Source organism: Aotus nancymaae, unplaced genomic scaffold, assembly GCF_030222135.1.
Source record: "Aotus nancymaae isolate 86718 unplaced genomic scaffold, 86718_ANA_hifiasm-v0.15.2.pri h1tg000029l, whole genome shotgun sequence".
In the NCBI taxonomy this organism is placed as follows: Eukaryota; Metazoa; Chordata; class Mammalia; order Primates; family Aotidae; genus Aotus; species Aotus nancymaae.
The window spans coordinates 87,138,623-87,154,997 of record NW_026988442.1 but is presented as its reverse complement, the minus strand read 5'-3'; the positions used below and the strand labels follow the sequence as shown (position 1 = coordinate 87,154,997).

The following is a 16,375-nucleotide window of genomic DNA, read 5'->3' as shown; positions in this document are numbered from 1 at the left end:
GGCGCGCCGGAATACTGGCTGCCCGCCGCACTGCCTGAGGCGCCGCCTGCTGCTTTCTGAACGGAAGCGGGCGTCCAGAGGGCAGAGGAGGGGGAGAGTGGGCGGGGCTTCAGTCTGAGGCCTTCGGACAGGCATCGCCAGAAACAACTTGCGAAGGGGGCCCTCGGAGCACGTGAGCCTGAAGGAGGGCGGGGACGGGCTTGGAGGTGGTGCGATCAAGCGGAGCTGTTTAGCTTACATGTATGTATTTATTTCATATACAACAGCATATAGGGGAAAATATTTCACAGCGAAAGCGTGTGCACAAAAAAAACAAGTGCACAAGAATGTAGAGAGATTGCAGTCTTCGCGAGAAAGTAGGAGGACAGTGCATTTATATTTCCAAACAAAGGAAAATAAAAGTAACATATATAGGACTGTGAGTAGGGAATAGATTGGGAACAAAAATTTTCTGTGAAAATATTTTAATGTCTTCTCTATATGATTGTATTACCTATTTTTAAATTAAACGTTTTTAAGCATGTGCGATGGGATGTTTCTCTTTCCACTCACATCTTACCCTAATTTCCCTTCCATGTCCTATAACGGTTTCCTCCTTGTTCTTGAAGAGTTCCATACACAAATACTGTGTGTGTGTGTATGTTCTTGAACAGTTATTCCATACACAGATACTGTGTATGTGTGTCTGCTTATCATTTAGTTGATAAGAATCATTCCAATCCATGAAATTGGAATGATTCTTACCAACTAAATGATACTTTATTGCTTGATTTGTGCCTGACGTTATTCTAAATTCTTTACATGAAGGATCATATTTAATTCAAGGCTTCTCCTGCCTCAGCCTCCTGAGTAGCTGGGATTACAGGTGTGCACTACCATGCCTGGCTAATTTTTTTTTTTTTTTTTTTGAGATGGAGTTTGCTCTTGTTGCCCAGGCTAGAGTGCAATGGCATGATCTTGGCTCACTGCAACCTCCACATCCTGGGTTCAAGCAATTCTCCTGCCTCAGCCTCCCAAGTAGCTGGGATTACAGGAATTCACCACCACATCCAGCTAATTTTGTATATTTAGCAGAGATGGGGTTTCTCTATGTTGGTCAGGCTGGTCTCAAATTGCCAACCTAAGGTGATCCGCCTGTCTTGGATTCACAAAGTGCTGGGATTACAGGTGTGAGCCATCGCATCCAGCCTCATAGGTCTATTTTTTTCTTTTTTCTTTTTTTTTTTTTTTTTTTTTTTGAGACGGAGTTTCGCTCTTGTTACCCAGGCTGGACTGCAATGGCGCGATCTCGGCTCACCGCAACCTCCACCTCCTGGGTTCAGGCAATTCTCCTGCCTCAGCCTCCTGAGTAGCTGGGATTACAGGCACGCACCACCGTGCCCAGCGAATTTTTTGTATTTTTAGTAGAGACGGGGTTTCACCATGTTGACCAGGATGGTCTCGATTTCTTGACCTCGTGATTCACCCGCCTCGGCCTCCCAAAGTGCTGGGATTACAGGCGTGAGTCACCGCGCCTGGCCCAGGTCTATTCTTTTTTTTCTGAGATGGAGTTTCGCTCTTATTGCCCAGGCTAGAGTGCAGTAGCATGATCTCGGCTCACCGAAATCTCCGCCTTCCGGGTTCAAGCAATTCTTCTGCCTCAGCCTCCCGAGTAGCTGGGATTATATGCATACACCAACACAGCAGACTAATTTTGTATTTTTAGTAGAGACAGGGTTTCTCCACGTTGGTTAACGGCTGGTCTCAAACTCCCAACCTCAGGTGATCTTCCCACCTCGGCCTCCCAAAGTGCTGGGATTATGGTCTATTTTTTAAAAGGAATTTTTGATAGAAAATTAATCAATCAATTGATTGAACGGTTTAAAATATGGGTGGCTAAATATTACCAGAGTTACAGAAAAATCAGTTTTTCCTTGCAGTGTGGGAACTTTTGTATGTTCAAAAGATACTGCCAACAAATTAATTGTCCAACAAATGTCTTTGTCTAACTTGTTACTATGGGAAAATTTTCAAATATAAACAAACTAGAGAGGATAGTATAGTAAACTATGTACTCATTACCCAGCTTCAGTAATCAGCAGTTAACAGCCAATTGTGTTTAATCTGTCTGCTACTTACTCTCCCAACTTGTAAATTATTTTGAAGTAAAGCTCAAACATCCTATGATTTCATATCCATAAATGTTTCAGTATGCATTTCTAAACGATAGGAACTTTTTACAAAAACCTAATGTATTCTGCTTAAAATTACACAGAATAATTTCTAATATGATCGCTAATGTTAAAATTGTCCCTATTCTCTGTTTCTCTCTGCCTGTGATTTCGTCATTTGATTCAGACTCCAAGTAAAGTCCATATGTGGCATTTTGTTGATAAATCTTGTAAATCTCCTTGAATCCACAGATTGCCCCTCTCCCTTTTACCCTTTCCTCAGAATTTATCTGTTGAAGAAACCAGGTTCTTTATCCAGTAGAACTTCCTACAGGCTGCATTTGGCTGACTGCATTCCTGTGGTACATTTGACACGCGTCCCTGCTGCATAGTTCCTGTAAACTGGTAGTTATTTTTTGACAAGAATACATTATAGGTTATGTTGTCCATTTCCAACAGGACGTGTAAGATGTCTGATATACTCTCTCCTTCTCTCTCTTCATAATATTAAGATTGATTAGCTATCATCAGCCCGATCCATCCATTACAAAGTTTCTCATTAGCTTTTCAGCATTGATGACTCTTGCTCAGATCCTAGTCCATTATGGGTTTCAAAACAGTCTCCTGCCATCTTTTCTGCAGTTTAGAGAACGACACTGGCTTCACAGAGAAAGATGAGGTGGAAACAGCAAATACAAAAGGCAGGGAAAACGGGAGGAAAGCAGGCCACAGGTAGGAAAGCAGTAACATTGCTGGAGCAGAGGTTTTGTGCATTTAAAAATTTGAGGGGTTTGCAAAATTGTGCTCTAAAGAGGTTAAACCAACTTAACACTTTTCAATAAATGCCTGTTTCTACATGCCCTTTGCCAATTTAATAGGTGAAAAACTGCACCTCATTCTGGTTTGCAATTGTTAATTTCAAGTAAAGTGGACCATATTTTCAAATACATATTGGTAATCTGTATTTTTCTTTTGTGAAAGTCTGTTGCTACCTTTTGCCCACGTTTTCCATCGATTTGTTTGCACCTTTTATTTTTTAAAGAATTCTTTGTATATTAAAGTGATGAGTTCCTTATCTGTCATATCATATGTGTTATAGATATTTTTCCCAGATTATTGTCTTTTGACTCTAATCAGGATACTGTTTGCTTTGTAGAAGGTTTTTTATTGTTACAATGCATTTATGAAGTATTTCCTTCATAGCTTCTGGGTTTTTTAACATTCTCTGAAAAATCTAACCCAGGACCATTAAAAATCATTCACAATTTCTCCTAGTATTTCTATGGTTTCAGCTCTTTTCTTTTATTCCTCCTTCTCCCCTTTTGCATACAACTGTTTGCTTCACTTCAAAAAGTTGAATTATGTATTCAACTTTTATTTATTTATTTTGAAACAGGGTCTCACTCTCTCATTCAGGGTGGAGTGCAGTGGCATGATCATAGCTCACTGTAACTTCAAACTCCTGGGTTCAAATATTCCTTCTGCCTCAGCCTCCCAAGTAGCTGGGATGACAGACACATGCACCGTGCTTGGCTAATTTTTAAAATTTGTTCGTAGACATGGGATTTTGCTATGTTGCCCAGGCTTGCCTTGAACTCCTGGCCTCAAGCAATCCTCCTGTGTTGGCCTCACAAAGTGCTAGAATTATAGGAATGAGCCACCAGGCCTAGATTGAACTTTTATTTCTTGCCAGATGTTGTCTCAATACTGTTAATACAATGACTTATATTTTCTCTAATCACTTAAAGTAGTACTTCTATTGTGTACTACATGCTGAATATATGTGTGTCTATTTCTGAATCACCTGTTTTGTTCCACTTATCTATTCTTTTAGTACACTGACTCAGATTCGTGGTGTATTCAGTGCTGGCATTCTGCATTGTACACATTAGATGCATCCTTGAAAGGCTGCATGTGAAGCAAAAACAATTGGGTCCATAATCTCACTGGCATCCTTTAGTTATTGCTATGTAACATACCATCCCAAAACTCAGTGGCTTCCAATGACAGCCAGTTACTCCCACACATTCATAGGGTGTGCTAGGCTGGGTTCTGCGGGGGTGATCGTGCTCTGCATGGTGTCCATTCCCTTCCTAGGGCAGCAGGATCATGTGCCCCACGGTGATGCAGAACACAGGAAGGAGTGTGCAAAGACTAAGGTCCCAGAGGACCCAAGCTTTCCCCACCCACTGCCATTTCTTCCTCATCTTAGTGGTCAAAGCCACACAGCTAAACCCAAAATCAAGGGTGAGGAAAGTTCCCTTTGCCCCCATGAGACATGGAAAAGCTGTGGACACAGAAAAGGTGAAGAACTGGGACCACAATCCCAATCTCCCACAGCTACTGACACATAATTTAAATAGGGAAGCTTCCATAGAAAATGCCAGGTCCTTGTCTAATATTAAGCTAAAAAGGAGCTGCTAACATATATTTGAAACACACTGAAAATTTAAGTACCCGGAAAACTACAGGGTAACATAACATCCATGTGTCTGTCTCTAATAATTAACAAATTAATATTTTTGCTTATTTGCTTCTAATCTTTTTTTTTAGAAATAAAATGTTTTAGAGTTTATGTACTCTGTATACCCTTGCGTGGTTTTCTCTCACTATCCAGAAGTAATTACTATTTTAAAGGTAGTCTGTGCACATTTTTATTGTATATGCAGCATTTATGAAGATTAATACACTTCTGTTTTCAGATTTTAAATATTATAAATGGTATGATACTCTCTATATAATTCTAAAAGTAGCTTTTTAATTCAACAGTATATCTGGAGATGTAGCTGTGTTTACACATAGAGATTGTCTTCTTTTACATTGTTATATTTTACTCCATTGTATGACTGTATTAGTCTGTTCTTGCATTGCTATAAGTAAATACCTGGCTGCGTGCGGTGGCTCATGCATGTAATCCCAGCACTTTGGGAGGCCAAGTCAGGTGGATCATAAGTTCAGGAGTTCAAGACCAGCCTGACCAATATTGTGAAACCTTGTCGCTACTGAAAAAAAAAAATACAGAAATTAGCTGGGCATGCTGGCAGGCACCTGTAGTCCCAGCTACTTGGGAGGCTGAGGCAGGAAAATTGCTTAAACCCAGGAGGCAGAGGTTGCAGTGACCCAAGATCACACCACTGCATTCCAGTCTGGGCAACAGAGCAAGACTCATCTCAAATAAAAAAAGAAAAGAAAGAAAAAGGAAATATCTGAGATTGTGTAAAGTATAAAGAAAAGAGGTTTAACTGGCTCACGGGTCTGCAGGCTATACAGAAATCATGGCAGCTTCTTGGGAGGTCTCAAGAAACTGATGATCATGGCAGAAGGTGAAGGGGAAGCAGGCAGGTCTTGCATGGGTGAAGCAGGAGGAAGTGAGAACAGGGGAGATGCTACACACTTTTAAACAACCAGATCTCACCACGACTCACTCACTATAACAACAACAGCACTAAGGGGATGATGTTAACCCATTCATGAGAACTCCTGCCCCATAATCTAATCACCTCTCAGCAGGCCCCATCTCCAACACTGGGGATTACAAGTGAACGTGATGTTCGGGTGGGACACAGATCCAAACCCTATGAATGACTGTATCATAAATCATCTTTTTTCCTTTACTGATGGATGCTTTGAATGGTGTTAACTTACCATTATCATTAACAAGAAAACATTTAAAAATCACATATTTACAGTAAATACATGCCATTTTATCAAAATATTAAAGTTATTTGCAAATATTACACAGATGAAATATAACTAAACTGATAATTCAAAAACACCTAAGGGATATATTAAGGAATATGTTATGAAGGGACACACATTATTAATAATCAAAATAAAAGATAGATCTACCACATTATTAATAATCAAAATAAAAGATAGATCTACCAGCAGACAGTTCTAAACATTCCATCATTCACACGAACATTCTCCTACAAGCCACAGCCCAGAAGACTGTCGATACGTGCCCAGCCTTATCATTTTCTGTTAATATTTAGTCAGTGTTTCCAATATATTGGCTGCTTCTTCAGATCAAAGGCTTTTACATAGGTCCTACATGCAAATCAAATAGCTATCCATGGAATATCAGAACTTGACTTGCTCCATTCTCTTATACTTTTTGTGTCTCATGCTAAAGAAATGAGAGATGCAGAAATCTAAGGCTGAATAGCTAGGAAGTATTCATTCAAACTTGAATATTCTTCAGAGAGAGTGCGGGGCAATTCTAATCAGAGGAAGAAACATAAAGGAAGTCAACCCAGATGTTTTCCACCAGGGCCCTCCTTTTGGCTGGTCTCATTTCCACTGGTAAGTCGAAAGTGCACTTTTAGAATGTTGGTTAACTTTTAAAAATTGATTTCAGGGGAAGATTAAAAAGACTATAAAGTCATTAATAGCACAATCACAACAAATACATGTATTTGGCTTTTAAAAATGAGATTGAAATGATACCAAGTCCTGAGGATGTTCTAAATAATTTACAATAAAATGTTCCTGTTCTTTAATGAGGGAAGCATCATAGTGAGTTGAGAAGACATTGCAAAGCCTTTCAGTCTTGGTCTGGGACTTAACTGGAACAAAACTAGATAATAAAAAGTTGACATAAGAATTTGATTCCGGTTTTGATCAAAATCAAATGCCGATACAAGTATCTAATACAGAGACTAGTGTGGATTACGACAAAGGGAAGGCTCCCTTAATACTCATAGAAGGAGGAAAAAGTGAGTCAGTTACTACGCTGTCTGATATTTGCCTCAATTCCCAAGGATAAATATTAGATTCCAAAGTGATGGGATTATATCTTGATCAAGGTGTTGACTTGGAGCTTGGCTACAAGGCATAAAACTTTTGAAACCCACCTTTTAAAACTATTTTAAAGAATAGGCTTAATGGCCACGTTCTGTAGTTTCTCTTCACAGCATATGTATTAACAAATAGTAAAATGTCTTTAAATAAAATCAATAGTCAAATAACCAGGCTCTTGCTTTTGCTTGCTTGTTTCAAAGTGCAAGGTTGAGTGTGCTCACTGTATCTCTCTGTGAATGTTAACACCGGAAATCCAGGATGTTTAATTCAACTGAACATTTATCAAGTGCTTGCTATACTAAAGAGACATGTTGTGCCTAAAACAAAGTTTGCACCAAGTCCGCTGAGAAAGCAGCCTCTCCTCCATGTTTCATAATTTTTCAGATAATTAGTTCTACTCCTTTTCCCATCTTCTCTCCTCATCTCAGTCTAGGCTAAATTGGTTTGACATTTCAGATTATTTCTAAGACTCTCCGTCTTCTATGTTTGCAACCATGAAAGAGATTTATCTAGTGTTAAACAAACTTGTCTAGTTCACAGTTTATTTCTCCTTTAATTCCAACATTTGGTAGGATTCGATTAGTAGAACTAACCATTTCAACATTAATTTAGAACTTCTAAAATTATTTTCTGAGCCATGCTGTTTTATTATTTTTGCTCAATCTAACCATAGTGAACTCCCAGGCCAGTAATGAGCAAAGAAAAATAGAAAAGCACAACTTATACCATTTACTAATGGATCTGAAGCAAAGTATATTGATGGAGGCTAATGCTAATAAAGAAATACATTCACTGATATGCTAACATCACGAAGCAGAATTCTGTAGCCGGGAATAACCAATTTTACATCTGAGTTAGGATATTAAAATTTTGGAAGGACGACTTGTCCATAAACTACAGAAAGTTCAGGGAAAGTTACCGTGAAAACAGAATTGTCAGGATCCACTGCATGACTAATATGGCAAATGGAGATTGGAAACGTCTGAGGCCACGAGCTCTGCTCTCACATTTCTCCTGTTTAGCACTGGCCAGGCCATGGGCTAATATATGTGTTGACAAGTCTTCCAACGAGAACCGGACGTGTGATCACCATGGCTGTGGACAGTACTCTGCTCAAAGGTATGGGTTTGCACAAACAACCATCCAACCCTTTGGTCCCTAACCTTTTTTTTTTTTTTAGACAGAGTCTCACTCTGTTACCCAGTCAGTCGCCCAGGATGGAATGCAATGGTGCCATCTGGGCTCACTGCAACCTCCGCCTCCCGGGTTCAAGTGATTCTCCTGCCTCAGCCTCCTGAGTAGCAGGGATTACAGGTGCTTGCCACCATGCATGGCTAATTTTTGTGTTTTAAGTATAGATGAGAGTTTCACCATGTTGGTCAGCCTGGTCTCAAACTCCTGACCTCGTTATCTGCCAGCCTCAGCCTCCCAAAGTGCTGGGATTACAGGCATGAGCCACCGTGCCTGGCCCCAACCTCTTTTCTTAGTATCCTTGCCCAATGTTGGCTGCCTCAAGGGTTCACAATTCTGACAGTATGAAAAACCAGAGATGTAACCAGTTACACCACTGTCTTTGGAGCAGCTTCCAAGAACTCGGCTTGAAGTATGGGTTGTGAATTGGGATCCGAACGTGGAAGAAGGAAAAGGGCAGTGAGCAAACACAACGTTTTCCTTCTGAATGTCTTCACACCTTGACTTATCTCACCTGCTTTTTCCGAAGGGGAGTCAAACACGACTATACCATTTTAGAGATGAGGAACTTGAACTGAGGTGCCAAAAGGTTAAGGGACCTGCCAAGCACAGTTGGAGATGGTGAAGTCTGGACCTGAACTCAGGTTTTTGGTTCCTCTTCCCACCAAACCACGGTGTTACTGCCCCAGGCTCTGGAGGTTGCATATTAGAGGCTGATCCTAAGCAGGCGAAAGAGCACCTCTATCTCTTCCAGACAATGAGGGTCACACTTGTGAATTTTCAGTTATACCCAGCATCACCTTCGGGTGCCACTGTGATGAAATAGCCATGTGTCCATTCATTTCAATGATCTCCATCCTAACTAGAGGGGAACTCTCACATATACAGATACTACTTACAAAGCAACCTCAAACACTGAAACAGGACTAAGAGAAGGGAAATATGGGAAAACGGCCCCTTAATAGCCAAAAGTTGGACTCAGCTCATACTGTAAAGTTTACACACTTGACTGATACAGTAACTTCCTGGCTCTTGGCTTGAGCCTGCTCAGTGTTGCTTTGCACATAATTGTGGCAATCCTGGTGAAGCTGGTTGTTCGGGTGGCAGCCTATTAGAAGGGAGGAGAGGCTGGTGAGAGCAGGCATAGTGACAGCAGCGCGAAGCAAGAGCTGAGGGGTTGCTAAGACAAACTCAAGACACATCACAGTCTGGAATTGTTTGGTTTGAGCTCCATGCACTTTAATAAACCCAGGAGGTATCACTCGTTGTATTAAAATACCGTATGTAGTAAGTGCCGTTTACAATCACTTTTCTGGATCACTGAGAGAACAATAAGACTAGGGCAACGTGATACTTTTATAATAGGTTCCCATAAAAAGACAGCTGTTTTCAAAGTGGGCTTGAAGAAGTCAAGATCCAGGTATCTAGAAAACGCACTTACATGGACTGCCTCATTCCCCCCAAATGCCATACAGTAATAGTAGCTAATATTTGTTTAAGGCTTACTATGTACCAAGTGCCATTTTAAATGCTTTCATCTTACAACATGGTTATTAGCACCTGCGGGGAGGGAGGTTGAAATTGGGCTAAACAGAGTGAGAAACACTGGGACATCCCAACAAGTTCTGGCAGCTTCAAGCTTTGGTACCTGGCCTGGGATCAGTGGGCTAACAGCATGTTCCTGGGCCATAAAGCTCCCCAGGGCAGCTCCTCAGTCTGTTCATTCTTACTTACATCCTGGAAGTCAGAGGCCTCACCAGGGTGTGGACGTCTTGTGCTCTGCTGGATCTACTGCGTTCGCACCATTCACTGGAATGATTATGGGCCAGGAGAAACCTTATCAAAACAAAAATGCTGTCAATAATGCTGTTCGAATATCTGGAAGAGGTAAGAGAGGTGGAGTCTACACGTAGGGTGCCTACTGGAGATGGTGATGCTTATTTGTTTAATGCAGGTCACATACATAGAGGTTTTGTTCTTTCAAAATGATAAAACCTAAAACAGAAAGGATATAGAGTATACCAAACTAGCTGATGCATTTTTAAAAAACGTTTTAGGTTCAGGGCTACCTGTGCCCGTTTGTTATACAGGTAAACTGCATGTCACAGGGGTTTGGTGTACAGATTATTTTGCCATCCAGGTAATAAGCATAGTAGCCGATAGATATTTTTTTATGATCCTATCCTGCTGATGCACTTTCGAGGACTTTTCACCACTTTCCCTGAAAACTTCTGCTTCATGCACACACTCCATGAAACCCTACAGCTGATTGGAGTCATTCCTTCCTGTGGCCCTTGTGGTTTTGCTTCACGATCTATAAACAAAGCCACTTTCAGCAATGCTAACCGTAATGGATAGATACTTCCACTTACTCAAATCCCACAAATCATAAATGCTGGCATTTCTGCAAGAGTTGAATGTGAAATATTTTTGAAAGCTTCTAAGTTTTAGGTAAAGCTAGGTCTTCCGGTACTCCAGATATTGGCTTTGTGGTTTGATTGTTTTAATTGCATCAAGGTATAAAATATGCACATAAAAGTGCACAACACATCCATGTACAACTCCATGAACTTCATAAAGTCAATACCTCTGTGTAACCAGCACCCAGATCAAGAAAAAGAACATCACCAACATCCCAGAGATCCCTTGTGCTACCGTTTAGAGATTATTCCCAGCAAGGTCATCACTATCCCAAGTTCTAACACCATGCAGTAGTTCCTCCTGTTTCTAAAAATGGTATAAATAGAATTAAACAGCACGCCTTCTTTTTGTGTGGCTTCTTTCATTCCACATCATGATTGTGTAATTTATGTTTTTATATCTACATTCTTTGGGATACATGATATTCCATTATATGCATATATTTTTATCTATGTATCCATTCTCCCTTAGATGGACCTTTGGGTCATATCCAGTTTTAGGTGATTATAAAATTGCTGCTATGATCCCTCTTATACCTTTTAATGAACATCTATATGCACTCCTATTGGGAGTGAGTCCGGAGGAGCCCCGCCTCACCAAGGCTGTGGGAGGTATCTTGTGAGGGAATCTGCATCCTTGAGGAGGTATACAGTGGTTGTCCTCTGTGGGGCTAATGTCACAAGAGAAACTTCTGCCATGGAACTGGGTCCTCTGAAGTGGCACTTAACAGTCAATGCCAAGGTCACTGACAGCAGGAAGTAATCAGATACTTCTAAACCTCAGAGATTTGTGACATTGTCTAGTAATCACTGCGACCCAAGAACTGAATAAATGAGCAGCCAACTAAAGCCTTATTGGACTTGTATGAATGGAAATGCTCTAGGTCTGATGAACTGACTTCAGTCATCACAATAAGGGGTTGCAATCCCCAATAAATTCCCAGGCTTGAGTCGGTTCACAGTCCCAGAGCCTCTTGAATGAAAGAGAGGCTCAGTCCTTTTGAGTAAGGGTCCTGCCATGCCTCCAAAGGTTTACAATGTAAACCTTACTTCTAGCTATCCCCAAAGGGACCTGTAATGGTTTAGCAGGATGACAGCACACTGGGGAAGAAATTATTAGGCTCTTCAGAGATTATTGGACACTTGCTCAAAACTGACACTGACTCCTGAAGATCTAAAAGGCCACTGTGGTTGACCAGACTAGGGGCTTATAGTCAGGTGGTCAATGTAGCTTTTCAGCAGGGTCCAGCTTATACTAAGCCCAGTGCATCCTCAAATCTACCAAGAGGTTATTTGCCCTGTTCCAGAACGCAAAATTGGAATAGATTTTCTTCTTCTTTCAAGTTGCCTTGGCAATTCTTGGTCATTGGCATTTCCAAATAAATTACAGAACCTGTTTGCTAATTTCCATCAAAAATCCTGACAGGGCTTTGACTGAATCTGCAGTAAATATACAGATCAAATTGATAATTGATATTTTTAAAGTAGTGAGTCCTCCAATCAATGAACATATTAGATCCTCCATTTACTTAGGTCTCCTTCACTGTTATATTAATGGTTGTTGCAGTTGTCCATGTAGAAGTTTTGCACATCTTTTGATTAATATATATTCATAAAACCTACCTGATGGAGTTTTAGCTCTTCTACAGTGGAGCCATCCAATAGAAATATAATACAAGTCAAACAGATAATTTTAATTTTTCTAGTGGCCATAATAAAGAAATAAAAAGAAACATGGTATTTTAATATTTTATTTAAATCAGGTTTTCAAAATATTATATCAATATGTAATTATTGAGATCTTTTACATTTTTAAATACTAAGTCTTCAAAATCCATTGTATACTTTATCATTAAAGCACATCTCAATTCAGATTAACTACCTTTCAAGTGCCGAATAACCACATGTGGCTAGTGGCACCGTATTGGACAGCATAATTCTACAGTCTTATTATTATGCCCACTTGACTGGTGCGCAGTGCCAGTAGTGTATTCAAGTCTTCTATTATTGGTGAGTTTCTATGTCTTCTGGCGCCTTGTGGGCTCTGCTTTATATAGATGACTTGTGTTATTTGCTGCATGGATAGCTGTAACTGCTGTATCGTCATTGTGACTTGTGGCATTTCCCCTCTGACATTGTCTTCCTTTGTCTTGTTGCAGTGTCTTTTGGCCTGAATTCCAGTCTCCGGTAACAGGACAATAGCCCTTGCTTTCTTATTGCTTGACAAATCTTTGTCCATTTGCTTGGCACGTCTTTGTCCAGCTCTTCACTTTCATCTTTTTCAATCGCTGTGTTTTATTCCATACAACATAAAACTGGGGTTTGCTTTTTAACCCAACAGGATATTTTTAATATATGAGATAAGCCCATTCACATGACTCATATATTTGTACCCAATACCATCATTTTGTTTTATAATTATTGTATTATACTCTGTTTCTCTACTTGGGTCTTTGCCTTTTTAGTTCTTTTGATATTTAGCAAGGTTTGTATTTTTGTTCCAGTTATTTCCATTTCTCTTTATTTTTAAAGTCCAGTCATCTATTAGAATATGTCTTGGAGTTAACATTGTTCAAGGTTCATTTTTTTTTTTTTTTTTTTTTTTTTTTTTTTGAGACAGAGTCTCAGTTTGTCACCCAGGCTGGAGTGTCATGGCGTGACCTTGGCTCACTGCAAACTCCACCTCCCAGGTTCAAGCGATTCTCCTGCCTCAGTCTCCTGTGCAGCTGGGATTACAGGTGCCTGCCACCATGCACCCCTAATTTTTTTGTACTTTTAGTAGAGACAGCATTTCGCCATGTTGGACCGGCTGGTCTCGAACTCCTGACCTCATATGATCCACCTGCCTTGGCTTCCCAAAGGTGCTGGGTTTGCAGGCATGAGCCACCGTGCCCGGCCTTAAGGAATCATTCACCTTTTCTAACTAGAAAGTATTTTCCCACTATTATTCTTCAATGTCTTTATTAATGTTTCCTTTGAATCTATTCTTCCTTTGGCATCTTGTAATTCAGCCTCCCTTTGTAATATCGTTCTGTCATTTTCATCTATTCCTCTCCTGAGTTCATTCAACTTTATTTCCTTTTTTTCTTTTTTGCACATTTGTTATTTTTGAATTTCAAATCCAAGGTTACTGAAGCCCAGATAAATAATTATACTTCTTTTCTTTTAGGTTTTTGTGTCAAAACTTTCTACATTAAACTAATTAAGTATAAAGGTCCTACTAAGAGGGGAGAGAAACTTGGAACTCTATTGCCCTTGCAGAAAGTTTCTCCTGGCATACAATCGCATGTGCACATTGAAAACTGTGACTTGAGTGATCCTACTGCATACCTGTAAATGGAAGGCAAATGGTCAGATCTGCAGAAGAAAAAAAAAGTCATCTTCTTAAAAACCTGGATGCATATCCTGCTCTTCAAGAAATTGGTGTTCACAAAGGATGAAACCTTGAAGGGATGGATACTCCATTTTCCACGACATGATTACTATACTTTGCATGCCTGCATCAAAACATCTCACGTACTTCATAAATATATATACCTATGTACCCACACAATTTTTTAACTAAAAAAAAAGAATTTGAGTTTAAATAGAAACATGATAAATGCAAGAAAGAAAACATTTTAACTTATTGTCACTGTGATGTTCGAGTGAACCGCTTTCTTCAAGCTCTTTGATCTTTCTGGCACCTATGGAATATGGGTGGTTTTCTTTTTTAGATTTCTCAGTCCCGAAGATCTAAGATAAATACACAAGGAAACTTAAGCTGGGCCAGGCTGCATTTTTGACACCTTTAAAACCAGCGACCTTTCTGCTTGAAAATGAAAAGCCTGTGGTACAAGAACAGCAAGTGGTTTACAATGCTAGATTTAGCATACATTTAATACATATTCAACAAATAAGTTGAGTGTAGGTAGTGGACTCTCAGCAATATCCTTCGGTTTATCATATTGGTTGGAGGGGGAGCTGCTTTCATGGATGATACAGGATTTGCTGGTATTTCCAGCCACACTCGCCCACATGGATACGAACGATGGCAGTCCAAGAAAACATTCCAGATTTCAACGAGGCTGCACTACAAGAAGGACTAGAATGAGAACGAGGCCTACCTTTATCTGAAGTGTCTCATGGAACCGGGCCTGCCAACTTCCTCTAGCCATATGCATATTACAGCTGCTTATTTCTACACATCGTTGTATTAGATCTATGTTATTCTGTCTTCGTTATATTGACAACAGGTACTAAGAGGAAACAAGACCATACAAGTGTCCAAGGGACCAGAAATAATTCTGGCTCCTTAGAGTTGAGCCAGTCAGTAAGAAATAAGTTGAACTAATCCTTCCGGAAGCTTTCTTCATGAATTTCTGCTTAACTTTGTTTGGAATGCAGAAAATGACAGCAGAATGATTACATTCGTACATGTAGATTGTTAAACATAATTAACTGAAGTGTATTATTAGAGAAATGGTTGCATTTGTGCATCAGGTCATATGTATAAGAATGTTCATGATATCACTATTTTTCAGAGCAAAACCTGCAACTACCTAAAAGCCCACCAACAGTGAAATCAATAAATAATGTCAAAGTTATAGAATGTAATAGTCGACAGCAGTCATGATAAATGAACTCCAATCCAGGTAAACATAGCAACCTGGATGAATCATAGCAATATAATTTTAAGTTTAAAAAGTCCAAAAGATCACATAACATGATATTCTTTTTACAAAGTTAAAATAGTTAAAATTAAAATACAACACAATACATTCAGCCTTTTCAATCTCTGTGTTTTATCATACAGCATAAAATTGGGGTTTGCTTTTCAACCCAATAAGACATTTTTTAGTAGATGAGCCCATTCACATTAATAGATATGACTCATATATTTGTACCCAATACCTTTTCCTTTTTATATAATAAAATTACATAACAATTTTATATAATATATAAATTTTATATAATAAAATTATATTAAAAGGGAAGCAAGAAAATAATGGACCCTAGTTAACGCATGACTAACTAGGGAGGGCCACATAAAAAGATTTAAGTTACTATCAGTGCTGTAGTTTTGCGGTTGGGAAGTAATTGCATGGGTATTTATTATGAATAACATATCACAGAAGCAACAGGACTTGCATGCTGGTGGCCAGGAAGAGAGTTAATGATGACTCTCAGATAGTTGAGAATCTATGTCACACAATCTGCACCTTCGTATAGCTATTAGGTTGGTGCAAAAGTAATCGCGGTTTTTGCCGTTACTTTCAGTGGCAAAGTATATCTAGCACTGTCTGATTTGAACAGGCATCTCCTTGGTACCAATTAACTTTAGGCTGTTTCCAGAGATTTGCTTGCAAAAACTAAATGCTATACTCCATTGAGGACACCCAGAAAGGAAATAGCACATCAGCTCTTCAAGGCAATTTTAAAAGAAGCTCTAAAATATTTGCACAATAAAATCTATGCTTAGTTTTCCAGATGATCATCCTTCTGATTATTAGGAGGTAAAACGCAGGTAGATATGGATATTGCTTTAAAAACTAGACTCATGACCTGGAATGGAGTAATTCTCAAGGTAGAGCAGGAACGCTGCCTTCCCTTCAGCATTCTCACATCTGCTCACTGGCAATGCAAACCTGGGGCCAAAGGACTTCTTTCTCAGGAAGAACTGGAATACAGCGCCCTCTAGTGCAACAAATCCGTGTGGGTTTTTTTCCCCTTTGTCTTAAAGGTTCAGATGTCAAACGTTTGGCTTAAGTATAAAAATATTACAGCCGCGCTGTCCGCTGCCGCTACCTGAGCCGACTCCGCGCCGCCCGC

General features: G+C 39.7%; 1 long non-coding RNA gene across 1 annotated transcript; it reads left to right on the top strand.

The window, feature by feature from the left end:
* Positions 1-2,580: 2,580 nt before the first annotated feature.
* LOC135277003 (uncharacterized) lies at positions 2,581-16,352 on the top strand. The gene is made up of 3 exons (XR_010344629.1): positions 2,581-2,882; positions 7,976-8,072; positions 13,734-16,352. It is a non-coding gene; the product is annotated as an uncharacterized LOC135277003 (long non-coding RNA).
* Positions 16,353-16,375: the final 23 nt, after the last annotated feature.